We start from the raw sequence: 16528 nt of genomic DNA, 5'->3' as shown, positions 1-16528 counted from the left end.
GCTAACAAAACCTGTGGGATACTGCAAAAGCAGTTTTGAGAGGAAAATTTATCACTTTAGATGACTACATTCAAAAACCAGAAAGAGCACATCAACAAACTCACAAGCCATCTTATGGAATTGGAAAAAGAAGAACAATCTAAGCCTAAATCCAGCAGAAGAAAAGAAATATCCAAAATTAAATCAGAGATCAATGAAATTGAAAACAAAAGAATTGTTCAGAAAATCAATGAAACAAGGAGTTGGTTTTATGAAAAAAAAATAAAATAAAATAGATAAACCTTTGGCCAGACTAACTAGAAATAGAAAAGTAAAATATCTTGTCACTTCAATCAGAAATGATAAAGAGAAAATAACAACAGATGCCACAGAGATACAAGAGATCATCTCTGAATACTACAAAAAAATCTATGTCCAGAAATTTGATAATGTGAAAGAAATGGATCAATATTTGGAATCACACCATCTCCCTAGACTAGCCAGGAAGAAATAGATCTCCTGAACAGACCAATTTCAAGCACTGACATCAAAGAAACAATAAAAATATCTTTCAACAAAGAAGCCTGGTCTGGATGGCTTCACACCAGAATTCTATCAAACTTTCATGGAAGAGCTTATTCCCGTACTGCAGAAATTATTTCAAAAAATTAAGGAGGAAGTAATCTTCCCCAACACGTTCTACAAATCAAACATTATGAGGATACCAAAACCAGGAAAAGACTCAACTAAAAAGGAGAATTTCAAACCAATTTCACTAATGAATACAAATGCAAAAATTCTCAACAAAATTCAGTCAATAGATTACACCTTATCATTAACAAAGTCCTACATCATGATCAAGTAGGTTTCATCCCAGGAATTCAAGGCTGGTTAAACATATGCAAGTTCATAAACATTATCCACCGTATTAACAGAAGCAAAAACAAAGACCATATGATCCTCTCAATAGATGCAGAAAAAGCATTTGATAAAATCCAGCATCCTTTTCAAATTAGAACACTGAAGAGTAGAGGCATACAGGGAACATTTCTGAAACTGATCAAAGCTATCTATGACAAACCTACAGCTAATATTTTACTGAATGGAGTAAACTGAAAGCTTTTCCACTTAGAAGTGGAACTAGACAAGGTTGCCCTCTGTCACCATTATTATTCAATATAGTGCTGGAAGTTCTAGCCAATACAATTAGGCAAGACAAGGAAATAAAGGGAATCCAAATGGGAGCAGAGGAGGTCAAACTCTCCCTCTTTGCTGACGACATGATCTTATAGGTAGAGAACCCCAAAGACTCAACCACAAGACTCCTGGAAGTCATCAAAAAATACAGTAATGTCTCAGGATATAAAATCAACGTCCACAAGTCAGTAGCCTTTGTACATGCCAATAACAGTCAAGATGAGAGGCTAATTAAGGACACAATTCCCTTCACCATAGCTCCAAAGAAAATGAAATACCTAGGAATATACCTAACAAAGGAGGTGAAGGAACTCTATAAAGAAAATTATGAAATCCTAAGAAAGGAAATAGCACAGGATATTAACAAATGGAAGAACATACCATGCTCATGGATGGGAAGAATCAACATTGTTAAAATGGCTACCTCCCAAAGCAATCTACCTATTCAATGCTAACCATATTAAGATAGCAACATTGTACTTTCAAGATTTGGAAACAATGATTCTGCATTTTGTATGGAACCAGAAAAAACCCTTTATAGCTAAGGCAGTTCTTAGTAATAAAAACAAAACTGGGGGCATCACAATACCAGATTTTAGACTGTACTACAAAGCCATAGTGGTCAAGACAGCATGGTACTGGCACAAAAATCGAGACATAGACATTTGGAATCGAGTAGAAAACCAAGAAATGAAACTAACATCTTACAACCACCTAATCTTTGATAAACCAAACAAGAACATACCTTGGAGGAAAGACTCCCTACTCAATAAATGGTGCTGGGAGAACTGGATATCCACATGTAAAGACAGAAACTGGACCCACACCTTTCTCCACTCACAAAAATTGATTCAAGATGGATAAAGGACTTAAATTTAAGGCATGAAAAAATAAAAATCCTCAAAGAAAGAATAGGAAAAACAATGGAAGATATTGGCCTAGGGGAAAGACTTCATGAAGAAGACTGCCGTGGCAATTGCAACAACAACAAAAATAAACAAATGGGACTTAATTAAACTAAAAAGCCTCCATACAGCTAAGGAAACAACAACCAAAGCAAATGGACCATGTACACAATGGGAATAGACATTTGCATATTTTGAATCAGACAAAAGCTTGATAACTAGGATCTGTAGAGAACTCAAATTAATCCACATGAAAAAAAGCCAACAATCCCATATATCAATGGGCAAGAGACATGAATAGAACCTTCTCTAATAAAGACAGATGAATGGCTAACAAACATATGAAAAAATGTTCATCATCCCTAATCATTAGAGAAATGCAGATCAAAACCACCCTGAGATACCATCTAACCCCAGAGAGAATGGCCCACATCACAAAATCTCAAAATGGCAGATCCTGGTGTGGATGTGGAAAGAAGGGAACACTTTTACCCTGTCGGTGAGACTGCAAACTAATACAACCTTTTTGGAAGGAAGTATAGAGAACCCTCAAAGAACTCAAGCTAGACCTCCCATTTGATTCTGCAATCCCATTACTGGGCATCTACCCAGAAGGAAAAATATCCTTTTATCATAAGGACACTTGCACTAGACTTTATTGCAGCTGAATTTACAATCGCCAAAATGTGGAAACAGCCTAAATGCCCACCAACCCAGGAATGGATTAACAAGCTGTGGTATATGTACACCATGAAATACCATTCAGCCAGTAAAATAAATGGAGACTTTATAGCCTTTGTATTAACCTGGATGGAAGTGGAACACATTATTCTTAGTAGAGCATCACAAGAATGGAGAAGCATGAATCCTATGTACTCAATTTTGATATTAGGAAAATTAATGACAATTAATGACACTGTGGGGGTGAGAGAAGGGGAGAGCAGAGAGAGAAAGGAGCAGGGAGGGATGGGGAAAGGAAGAGCAGAGAGAGGGAAGGAAGGAGGGGATGTGGTCTTGGTGTGTACCACACCTTTTGGGGGCAAGGCATGATTGTAAGAGGGACTTTACCTAACAAATACAATCAGTGTAACCTGGTTTCTTGTACCCTCAATGAATCCCCAACAGTAAATTTAAAAAAAAAAAAGAATAGAAGTGGCACATCCTTATTAGCTCATAATGCCTGTTTGAATGCAAGATTCTCTTCCCTTGCTTTTATTTCTTGTAAAAGATTATCCATTGAAAAGCAGGCCATTCCCTGATTTATTACTGGCTCCAAATAAAGTTGGGTTCCAGAAGAGATCTAAAATACCAGTAAAACTCAGGGGTCAGGATTGGCTGCTCCCTGATTTCACCAGTACTGTATAGTCTATTAGAGGTAAAAAGTTATCTGACTCTTTAGGAAGAAAGATTTCCACAATTAATCCAGGGATATATATATATATATATATATATATATATATATATATATATATCCCTGGTGTGTGTGTGTGTGTATATATATATATATATATATATTTTTTTTTTTTTAAGAGACAGAGTCTCACTTTATCACCCTCGGTAGAGTGCCATGGCGTCACAGCTGACAGCAACCTCCAACTCCTGGGCTTAGGCAATTCTTTTGCCTCAGCCTCCTGCTAAGTTCCGGCCAATTACATATAACTGGAAATATTATGATTATGTTAGACCTCAATACAGACTTATTAAAGGGAACTGTCTTAACATAGAGATAGGCACTATTTGCCTTCCTATCATTCTTTCTCCTTGCTGCATGAAATGTAGCCCAAATGGCTAGAACTTCAGCAGCCTTCTTGGTCCTTGAAGTGATGTGAAAGGTGGAAGCTCCAGCATTAGTATGATGAATCATAAAGACAAAAGGGGACCGAGTATCTTTTGATCTTGGAAATGATATGTTAGTCCTGGACCTCTTACCTCCAGATTTCTTTCATATGAGAGATAAACTTTCATCTTTTGTAAACCACTGTTACTTTCGGTTTTCTGTTCTATGAAGGCAAATGCAATCAATCCTAACTAATGCAAGATGACACTAATATCTCTTTCTTACAGATAGGAAAATTGAAGTATATAGAGGTTCAATAATTTGCTCAAGGTCTTAGAGCTACTAAGTAGTGAAGCATAGCTCTGAATCCAAGTACACACACGTACATCCTATATACTGCATACAGTGAATATTAACTACATATATATTTGGTATCTTTTTGTTTGTACACTTTCACCTGCAGAGGAAATCATATAGTTAACATTTACTGAATACCTAAAATGTGTCAGGAACATTGTTAAGTCCTTTTCACGCATCAACTAGTTTAATCATCACAACAACTATAAAAAATAGCTACTATAATTATTCCCATTTTAGAGATGAGGAAAATGAGAAGATTCAGAAAGGTCAAGGCCTCACAGCTGGAAAGTAGTACAGCTAGTACTCAAAGTCAGGTCTATCCAATATATTGAACTTTCAAGGAGACTTTACTGCTAAATGTGTCTGTCTACCACCCGCATAACAGTAGAGAATACCCATCTTTTATGGTCCTGGTGTCTGGTAGCTAGGAAATGTTGGCAGCCTCAACAATGAAGAAAATGTACATTGGCGTTCCACTGCTGCTTGCTCAATATATCACTGACACACTGTTTTTGGTATGTCTCAAACTTATCAAGCATTAAGTCTAGCCTATAGGGAAGAGAAACTATAGGACTTTTTTCATTTTTTCATTAACTTCACATGGCTTTTTCCTTTTCACCATATAAATGCCACTTCCTCAGAGAGTTATTTCCCTGAAAATCTAAAGTAGCAACTGTTTGCTCATCATACATTTTATTATGTGATACTGTGCAGTTTATTCATTAACTTGCATATTGGTTATCTTAGTTCACTGGAATGTAGACTACAAGAAGCTTAATTACTAGAATGGCTAATTCTTCTCTACCTTGTCTTTTTTGTTATCATTGGGGATTCATTCAGGGTACAAAGAACCAAGTTGCATTGATTACATTTCTTAGGTAAAGTCCCTCTTATAATTGTGTCCCACCCACAAAAGGTGTGTCACACACTGTGACCGCCCCTATTCCCCTCCCTCCTTCCCTCTCTTTACTCCCCCCTTCCCCGACCTCCCACCATGTACTAGATCATTACTTGTCCTCATATCAGAATTGAGTACATAGGATTCTTGCTTCTCAATTCTTGTGATGCTTTGCTAAGAATAATGTGTTCCACTTCCATCCAGGTTAATATAAAAAATGTAAAGTCTTCGTCTTTTTAATGGCTGAATAATATTCCATGGTGTACATATACCACAGACTGTTAATCCATTCCTGGGTTGGTGGACATTTAGGCTGTTTCCACGTTTTGGCAATTGTAAATTAAGCTGTGATAAGCAGTCTAGTGCAAGTGTCCTTCGGATAAAAGAATTTTTTTTTTTCCTTCTGGGTAGATGCCCAGTAATGGGATTGCAGGATCAAATGGAAGGTCTAGTTTGGGTCCTTTGAGGGTTCTTCATACTTCCTTCCAAAAAGGTTGTATTAGTGTGCAGTCCCACCAACAGTGTAAAAGTGTTCCCTTCTCTCCACATCCACACAAGCACCTGCAATTTTGAGATTTTGTGATGTTCTCCATTCTCACTGGGGTTAGATGATGTCTCAGGGTAGTTTTGATTTACATTTTCCTAATAATTGGGAATGATGAGCATTTTTTCATATGTTTGTTAGCCATTCATCTGTCTTCTTTAGAAAATTTTCTATTCACCTCCCTTGCCCATTAATATAAGTGACTGTTGGCTTTTTTCACGTTGATTAATTTCAGTTCTTTGTAGATCCTAGTTAGCAAGCTTTAGTCTGATTCAAAATATGCAAATATCCTTTCCCATTGTGCATGTTGTCTGTTTGCTTTGGTTGTTGTCTCCTCAGCTGTACAGAAACTTGTCAGTTTAATTAGGTCCCATTTGTTTATTTTTGTTGATGTTGCAATTGAAGGCTTTACCCAGGGGATATCTTCAAGTGTTTTTCCTACACTTTCTTTGAGGATTTTTATCATTTAATGCCTTAAATTTAGGTCTTTTATCCATCTTGAATCAATTTTTCTGAGTAGAGAAAGGTGCAGTCCAGATTCAATCTTTTATATGTGGATATCCAGTTCTCCCAGCACCATTTATTTAATAGGGATTCTTTCCCCCAGTGTATGTTCTGGTTTGGCTCCTCAAAGATTAGGTGGCTGTAAGATATCACTTTCATCTCATGGTTTTCTATTCAATTCCAAATGTCTATGTCTCTCTTTTTGTGTCAGTATCATGCTGTTTTGAACACTGTGGCCTTGTAGTACAGCCAAAAGTCTGGTATGCTGATGCCCCAAGCTTTGGTTTTACCACTAAGAAGTGTCTTAGCTATACAGGGATTTTTCTGGTTCCATACAAAATGAAGAATTATTTTTTCCATGTCTTGAAAGTACAATTTTGGTATTTTTTTTCTTTTTTTTATTAAATAATAGCTGTGTACATTGATATGATCATGGGAAATCATTCACTAGCTTCACAGACCGTTTACCAAGTTTCACATATACCCTTGTAAGATGCACCGCTGGTGTAATCCCACCAATCCCCTTCCCTCTGTAGGTATAGCCATTTGGGAGGTATAGCCTAGAATTTATTTCTTCATTTTGCTAAGTATAAATATAATTTTTCATTGTTGCCTTCCTTAATAATAAGAACTTCATTTTCATTAGTGTTTCTGCTCCTGTTATTTGGTTTTTCCTCCAACTTTATCTTGTAAGGTTTTTTGTTTGTTTGTATTGGTTTGATTTATAGTAATTTTGTTTTTCCTCTCTATTTGGTGAAGGTGGGGTACAGTGTCTGCTCAGGCTGCCAAAGACATGCAGAGCTCAAGGGAATGATCCAACCCAGTACCCCAAGAGGTTGGAGTTTTTAAAGTGTGGGTCAAAATACCCAAAAAATACAATAAGTAACTAAGCAAACATTTACTGAGTGTTTCCTCTGTGCAAGGTCACCTGATTCCTTTGCAGTTAGTGACTGTTTACTCTGGGAGACCAAGAAAAGACAATTTTGATATATACCTTTATAGAAATAGAAGACGTAGCCCTATTCTCCAATGACAATGCTGCAAATATTACCACTAGGTCTCTGTTCAAGGAACCCTTTCAGTATAAAAATATTGATTTGCAGAGCTTGAGATTAAAGATGGCGGCCGAGTAACAGCTTCCCTGCAACTGGGAACAGCAAGTCTGGGGAGACAAGACTCCAGGCATCTCTGGCCGGTGGGATCTGCCTATAATCATCCCTTTGAGGATACAGGGAGCCAGCAAGGGACTTCTGGACCCCAAGAGGAGGACAAAAACAGTGGAAAACTGGCAAGTGGTTGCGTGTGTTCGATCGACCTAATCACGCCGGCAACCATAAGTGCAAGCAGCAGTGAGACTGCAAACCGGAAAGGCCTTACCTGTGAACTGTTTCGGTGTTCTTGGACTTGGCACTCAGTTGAACTGCCTTGGGGAGAGCTTGAGCAGGAGTGTGGAGAACTTTGGGCATTATCTGGGGCCCCAGACTGAGCCACTGAGCTGGGCGCAGGAAGCTATTGTGAAAGAACTACTCCGGCAAGCTCCGCCCTCAGGGTCTCAGAGCAAGGATTGGGCGGGTCAAAGTAACCTACTGACTGAGCAGCTGAAAGGCGGGGACTGAGCTGCCTTACAGCCTTAATCCTTAGGGGCAGAGTGAGACGGTTTTGGCACACTGGAGCCTTGGGCTGTTGCCCTGAGTAGAGTGCCATGATGTCACAGCTCATAGCAACCTCAAACTCCTGGGCTTGGCACCGCCCAGACCTCCATAAGAGCTGTGCAGCGACCCCCAACTGGTGACCCGCACCCACCGGGCCTCCACATTCCCTGACCAGGAACTGTGGGAGCCACACAACCCTGCATCCTACCTCCTGGGTCCTCCCAGCCTCCACAATGGCCCGCTCATCTGGCCAGGGATACTGGTAGCTACATGCCCTCTGGAGCCCTCCCTGCCTCTATGCAGAGCCCTTCTCCTGGCCAGAGACTGCTGGAGCCTTGGGCTCTCTGTGCCAAACTCACTGAGTGCCTGGCACTCCCAGAACCGTGCACACCACCCCCAGCCCTGTTGCTGGATCCGGGTGTGTCACAAACCGGAGCTGCTTCCACAACCAGAACTCGCTAGCTAGAGCAGCCCCAGAGGAACTACACAGGGTCAATCCCTACAAAGATCCAGCAACAATAGAGTGATCCCGCTGGGGTCTAATCTTGGAGAGACACCTCCCCAACTCTGAGGACAGCCAGAGGCAATGGTGAAAAACAATCATGAGGCAAAATCAACAGAAAAACTCTGGCAATATGAATAATCAGAGTAGATCAACTCCCCCAAGGATCAATGGGGCAGAAACAGCACAAGACCCCATGCACAAACAAATAGCTGAGATGTCAGAAATTGAATTCAGGATCTGGATAGCAAATAAGATCGAATTAGAATTCCAAAAGTTATCTCAAGAATTCAACGGATTCAAAGATGAAATGACCAAAGATTTTGACACATTGAGACAAGAAGTTGCATCCCTCAAAGATCTGAGAAACACAGTAGAATCCCTCAGTAACAGAATAGAGCAAGCAGAAGAAAGGATTTCTGACATTGAAGACAAAGCTTTCGGACGCTCCCAAACCCTCAAAGAAGAAGAGAAATGGAGACCAAAAACAGACCACTCTCATAGACAGCTCTCGGATAATTTGAATAAAAGCAATATTCGTCTTATAGGGATCCCCGAAAGTGACGAAGTGGCTTCACAAAGCACAGAGTCTCTTCTCCATGAGATTATGAAGGAGAACTTTCCAGACATGCCAAGAGATTCTGAAATTCACATAGCAGACATTCTCAGAACTCCAGCATGACTCAACCCAAATAAGACATCCCCCAGACACATCATAATCAATTTTACTAAAGTTAATATGCAGGAGAAAATTTTGAAAGCTGCCAGATGAAAGAAAACCATTACCTACAAGGGGAAGAATATCAAAATAACTGCAGATCTCTCTGCTGAAACCTTTCACGCTAGAAGAGGATAGTCATTGACTTTTAATCTCCTAAAACAAAATAACTTTCAACCCAGGATCCTGTACCCAGCTAAACTGAGCTTCATTTATAATGGAGAAATTAAATACTTCAACGACATTCAATGTTGAAGAAATTTGCCACAACTAAACCAGCTCTCCAGGACATTCTTAGACCTATCCTCCATAAAGACCAGCGTAATTCTCCACCACAAAAGTAAACCCACCCAAAAAATTTTTGATCAAATTCCAACTTCCACAGTCGCAAAAGGATTAAAAATGTCCACCGGTCTCTCGAAAGGCTTATCAATACTCTCAATTAATGTGAATGGTTTAAATTGTCCTCTAAAGAGGCATAGGTTGGCGGACTGGATACAAAAACTCAAGCCAGATATCCGCTGCATCCAAGAATCGCATCTTACATTAAAAGACAGATATGGACTCAAGGTGAAGGGATGGTCATCTATATTCCAGGCAAATGGAAAGCAGAAAAAAACAGGCATTGCAATCCTGTTCGCAGACACAATAGGCTTTAAACCAACCAAAATAATTAAGGATAAGGATAGACACTTCATATTTGTTAAAGGTAATACTCAATATGATGAGATCTCAATTATTAATATTTATGCACCCAACCACAACGCACCTCATAAGAGAAACTCTAACAGACATGAGCAACTCGATTTCCTCCACTTCCATAGCAGTTGGAGATTTTTAACACCCCTTTTTCAGTCCTGGATAGATCCTCCAAAAAGAAGCTAAGCAAAGAAATTTTAGATTTAAACTCAACCATTCAACATCTGGACTTAACAGACATCTACAGAGCATTTCATCCCAAAAAAACTGAATACACATTCTTCTCATCAGCCCACGGAACACACTCCAAAATAGACCACATCCTAGGCCACAAATCTAACCTCAGCAAATTTAAAAAAACAGAAATTATTCCTTGCATCTTCTCAGACCATCATGGAATAAAAGTTGAACTCAATAACAAAAGGAACCTGCATACCCATACAAAAACATGGAAGCTAAACAACCTTATGCTAAAGGATACATGGGTTATAGACGAGATTAAGAAGGAAATCACCGTATTTTTGGAACAAAACAAATATCAATACACGAATTACCAGAACTTCTGGGATACTGTAAAGGCAGTCCTAAGAGGGAAATTTATAGCACTGCAAGCATTCCTCAAGAAAACGGAAAGAGAGGAAATCAATAACTTAATGGAACATATCATGCAACTGGAGAAAGAAGAACACTTCAACCCCAAATGCAGCAGAAGAAAAGAAATAACCAAAATCTGAGCAGAATTAAATGAAATTGAAAACAAAAGAATTATACAACAGATCAATAAATCCAAAAGCTGGTTTTTTGAAAAGATCAATAAAATAGATAAACCTTTGGCCAACATAACCAGGAAAAAAAGAGTAAAATCTTTAATTTCATCAATTGGAAATGGTAATGATGAAATAACAACAGACCCCTCAGAAATTCAAAAAATCCATAACGAATACTACAAGAAACTCTACTCTCACAAATATGAAAATCTGAAAGAAATCGACCAATACCTGGAAGCACACCACCTACCAAGACTTAGCCAGAACGAAGTGGAAATGTTGAACAGGCCTATATCAAGTTCTGAAATAGCATCAACTATACAAAATCTCCCTAAAAAGAAAAGCCCAGGACCAGATGGCTTTACGTCAGAATTCTACCAAACATTTAAAGAAGAACTAGTACCTATACTACTAAACCTCTTCCAAAGTATAGAAAAAGAAGGACTATTACCCAGCACATTCTACGAAGCAAACATCACCTTGATCCCCAAACCTGGGAAAGACCCAACAAGAAAAGAAAATTATAGACCAATATCACTAATGAATATAGATGCTAAAATACTCAATAAGATCCTAACAAACAGAATCCAACAACACATCAAAAAAATTATACACCATGACCAAGTTGGATTTATCCCAGGATCTCAAGGCTGGTTCAATATACGTAAATCTATAAATGTAATTCAACACATAAACAAACTTAAAAATAAAGACCATATGATTCTTTTAATTGATGCAGAAAAAGCTTTTGATAATATCCAGCATCCCTTCATGATCAGAGCACTTAAGAAAATTGGTATAGGGCAGCGCCTGTGGCTCAGTGAGTAGGGCGCCGGCCCCATATGCTGAGGGTGGCGGGTTCGGACCCAGCCCCGGCCAAACTGCAACAGAAAAATAGCCGGGCGTTCTGGCACATGCCTGTAGTCCCAGCTGCTTGGGAGGCTGAGGCAGGAGAATCGCTTAAGCCCAGGAGTTGGAGGTTGCTGTGAGCCATGTGACGCCATGGCACCCTACATGGGGGCGGTACAGTGAGACTCTGTCTCTACAAAAAAAAAAAAAAAAGAAAAGAAAATTGGTATAGAAGGGACATTTCTTAAACTAATAGAGGCCATCTACAGCAAACCCACAGCCAATATCGTATTGAACGGAGTTAAACTGAAATCATTTCCACTTAGATCAGGAACCAGGCAAGGCTGCCTATTGTCTCCATTGCTCTTTAACATTGTAATAGAAGTTTTAGCCATTGCAAATAGGGAAGAAAAGGCGATCAAGGGTATCCACATTGGGTCAGAAGAGATCAAACTTTCACTCTTTGCAAATGATATGATCGTATATCTGGCAAACACTAGGGATTCTACTACAAAACTTTTAGAAGTGATCAAGGAATATAGCAATGTCTCAGGCTAAAAAATCAACACCCATAAATCTGTAGCCTTTATATATACCAACAATAACCAAGCCAAACAAACAGTCAAGGACTCCATTCTTTTCACAGTAGTGCCAAAGAAGATGAAATACTTGGGAGTATACCTAACAAAGGATGTGAAAGATATCTACAGAGAGAACTATGAAACTCTAAGAAAAGAAATAGCCGAAGATGTTAACAGATGGAAAAACATATCATGCTCATGGCTGGGAAGAATCAACATTGTTAAAATGTCCATACTGTGCAAAGCAATATATAATTTTAATGCAATTCCTATTAAAGCTCCACTGTCATACTTTAAAGATCTTGAAAAAATAATACTTCATTTCATATGGAATCAGAAAAAACCTCAAATAGCCAAAACATTACTGAGCAATAAAAACAAAGCAGGAGGAATCACACTACCAGACCTGAGACTGTACTATAAATCCGCAGTGATCAAAACACCATGGTACTGGCACAAAAGCAGAGTAGTAGATGTCTGGAACAGAATAGAGAACCAAGAGATGGATCCAGCTACTTACCGTTATTTGATCTTTGACAAGCCAATTAAAAACATTCAGTGGGGAAAAGATTCCCTATTTAACAAATGGCGCTGGGTAAACTGGCTGGCAACCTGTAGAAGATTGAAACTGGACCCACACCTTTCACCATTAACTAAGATACACTCTCACTGGATAAAAGATTTAAACTTAAGACATCAAACTATAAAAATACTTGAAGAAAGTGCAGGGAAAACTCTTGAAGGAAACGGCCTGGGTGAATATTTTATGAGGAGGACTCCCCAGGCAATTGAAGCAGTATCAAAAATACACTACTGGGACCTGATCAAAATAAAAAGCTTCTGCACAGCCAAGAACATAGTGAGTAAAGCAAGCAGACAGCCCTCAGAATGGGAGAAAATATTTGCAGGTTATACCTCCGATAAAGGTCTAATAACCAGAATCCACAGAGAACTCAAACATATTAACAAGAAAAGAACACGTAACCCCATCTCAGGGTGGGCAAGGGACTTGAAGAGAAACTTCTCTAAAGAAGACCGACGCAAGATCTACAAACACATGAAAAGAAGCTCATCATCCTTAATCATTAGAGAAATGCAAATCAAAACCACTCTGAGATATCACCTAACCCCTGTAAGAGTAGCCCACATAACAAAATCCCAAAACCAGAAATGTTGGCATGGATGTGGAGGAAAGGGCACACTTCTACACTGCTAGTGGGAATGCACACTAATATGTTCCTTCTGGAAGGATGTTTGGAGAATACTTAGAGACCTAAAAATAGACCTGCCATTCGATCCTATAATTCCTTTACTAGGTTTATACCCAGAAGACCAAAAGTCACAATATAACAAAGACATCTGTACCAGAATGTTTATTGCAGCCCAATTCATAATTGCTAAGTCATGGAAGAAGCCCAAGTGCCCATCGACCCAGGAATGGACTAGCAAATTGTGGTACATGTATACCATGGAATACTATGCAGCCTTAAAGAAAGATGGAGACTTTACCTCTTTCATGTTTACATGGATGGAGCTGGAACATATTCTTCTTAGCATAGTATCTCAGGAATGGAAGAAAAAGTATCCAATGTACTCAGCCCTACTATGAAGCTAAATTATAGCTCTCACATAAAGACTATAACCCAACTATAGCACAAGACTATGGGGAAAGGGCCAAGGAAGGGGAAGGGAGGGGGGAGGTTAGGGTGGAGGGAGGGTAATGGGTGGGCCCACATCTATGGTGCATCTTAGAATGGGTACAGGCGATTGCACTAATGTACACAGCTATGATTTAACAATAAAAAAAAATATTGATTTGCAAAAATAAAAGTAATACTCCTGAACCTCCAAGGTCTGAGACTCTGTTCTTTCCTCATTCTCCTACCAACTTTATGATTAAAAGCATACATTTGCCAGACAATTGATAAGGAAGGAAGGAGGATGGGGTATCTCTAGTCAGGAATTAGTACAAATATAAAGAACCCAAATGAGAAGCAAATTCATGACCTCAGTCTCTAGAGTCTAGGAAAATGTGCTACATGGTATTCATGGCTTCAAAATGGATGCTCTTAAGAAATATGTTTCCATTTAGAATACTTACATTATAGGTATGTCTTAAGTTGTACACAGTGTGTCACCATAATCAGGGTATTCATATCCAAACTGCTGAAAACAGTCATCATAACTATTATTCTTATACACTGCCATCTGTAAAAATAAGATACGGCTTTGAGGGGATAAAGGATGAGAACATTTTCATTCAAGTTATTAGCCTGTTTTTAAAAAATTAAACTTTTTTCAGATTTTAAGATAAGTATATTTTAGGCTGGACATGATGGCTCATGGCTGTAATCCTAGCTCTCTGTGAGGCTGAGGCAGGCAGATTGCTTGATCTCAGGAGTTCAGAGACCAGCCAGAGCAAAAGTAAGACCCTATTGCTACTAAAAATAGATGGGTGTTATGGCAGGTGCTATAGTCCCAGCTACTCAGGAGGCTGAGGCAAGAGGATCACTTGAGGCCAAACGTTTGAGGTTGCTGTGAACTATGACACCATGGCCGTCTACCCAGGACAACAGAATGAAACTGTCTTTAAAAAAAAAGTGTATTTTCAGTGTAACTGGCTTATTATACCCTCAATGAATCCCCAACAATAAAAAAAAAAAGAAAAAAAAAGTGTATTTTAACATGTTATTATAAGAAATAATACAGTGTATTTTTTATCCAGGTTGTTCCAATAGTGACATCCTTTGGGAACTATAACCATAATATTTTATCATCATCCAATCATGGATTGGGAAAACTCAGGCTTATATAATTTTCTTACAATGTTTTAGAATTAAAATTCCTTTCATATAGGTTTAGATAGAAGAGCCTTACTTGTAAGATCAGAATCATGTCACCCCATTATACCAATGATTTTTTTAATTTATTTTTTTTTTCTGTTTCATTCTTTTTTTTTTTTTTATTGTTGGGGATTCATTGAGGGTACAATAAGCCAGGTTACACTGATTGCAATTGTTAGGCAAAGTCCCTCTTGCAATCATGTCTTGCCCCCATAAAGTGTGACACACACCATAGTCTACACCAGAGTGGTGAGTCTAAAAACAAGCATGTCAGCAGTGAATAGAACACTAGCTTTTCTATCAGAACAATGCATTGGGGTCAGGGCTTAAAAACAGTCTCTGTAGAAAACACTTTTCAATTATTGTTTCATAATAAGTTAGTCTGATTATAGTTTTTGAATTGAAAGTAACTCACCCCCCTAAAAGTTAAAAACAAATACACTGGTCAAGCACAATCACAGAGCAAAAGCCTTACTGGAAATATTTTGTTGACTGAGCTCCATGAGAACTGGAACTTTTTGCCCATCATATTCACTGCTATAGGCCCAACATAGTGCCTGGCTTACACTAGGTGATCATGACATAAATATTGAAGGCCTTTTTGAATGAATAAATACTTCATCAGCAAGTCACAATTTAAAATTTGAGGCTAATAATTGCTAGAGAAGCTACAATAAAGTTTCTACTTAAAATAATTAGCACAAATTCCTCTATTATAATAAAGAGACTTAAGCAATCTGCCCTACTGTAATTTAAAACATCATGGCTAAATTATAGGAAATGTTGCTAATCATTCTATCATAGATATTTAATACAATTTGAAAGAAATAAAATCTACCTTTATTTTAGTCCATCAAGTGGGAAAAATGTTGATACATCAACTTAGGTACAGACAAATATTTTCAGAAATATAAACTGGAAAGGTAATAGGCTACTATGTATATAACATTCAAATGTGAATAAAAACATATAAATTATCATAAGAAAGGATTTGAAGTATCTTTTTCAGCAAACTTTATTTTTTGTTTGTTTTTTGTTTTGTTTTGTTTTAACAATTGGTTGGGTTAGGGCAGAACCAGTGTTTCCAGGTTCATTCAATTGCAGGTCCTCTTGCCTCAGCCCCCCAAATAGCTGGGACTACAGGTGACCAATACAAGGACCAGCTATTTTTTTTTTCCATTTTTAGTAGTGTTGGGGTCTCTGTCTTGCTCAAGCTGGTCTGGTGAGCTCAAGCAATCCACCCGCCTTAGCCTCCCAGAATGCTAGGATCATAGGTATGAGCCACCATGCCCTGCAAGAATTTCTTTTTATAAATATAGATACACCTTAAAATTCTGGCCATATTTCTCAACTAATAAAAGTCTATCTTGAACACTATTAAGATCTTGGCTGTCACATCTACAGTGCATCTTAGAATGGATACAGGTGAAACTTACTAAATGCAGAATACAAATGCCTGCATACAGTAACTAAGAAAATGCCGTGAAGGCTACGTTGAACAGTTTGATGAGAATATTTCAGATTGTATATGAAACCCGCACATTGTACCCCTTGATTGCACTAATGTACACAGCTATGATTTAACAATAAAAATAAATAAATAAATAAATAAATAAAATAAAATAAAAATATTAAAAAAAAAAAGATCTTGGCTGTCAGGCTGGCCTCCACCCCCTCCGCCCCACCCACTGTGCCTTAGGGACTAGTCACAGCTTTCGTTACTGCGGATTTGTCAGGAACCTCAGGACAGAGC

The sequence above is a fragment of the Nycticebus coucang genome, chromosome X (genome assembly GCF_027406575.1).
Source record: "Nycticebus coucang isolate mNycCou1 chromosome X, mNycCou1.pri, whole genome shotgun sequence".
NCBI lineage: Eukaryota > Metazoa > Chordata > Mammalia > Primates > Lorisidae > Nycticebus > Nycticebus coucang.
The sequence above is the reverse complement of the archived record's forward strand: the minus strand, read 5'-3'. Positions refer to the sequence as shown.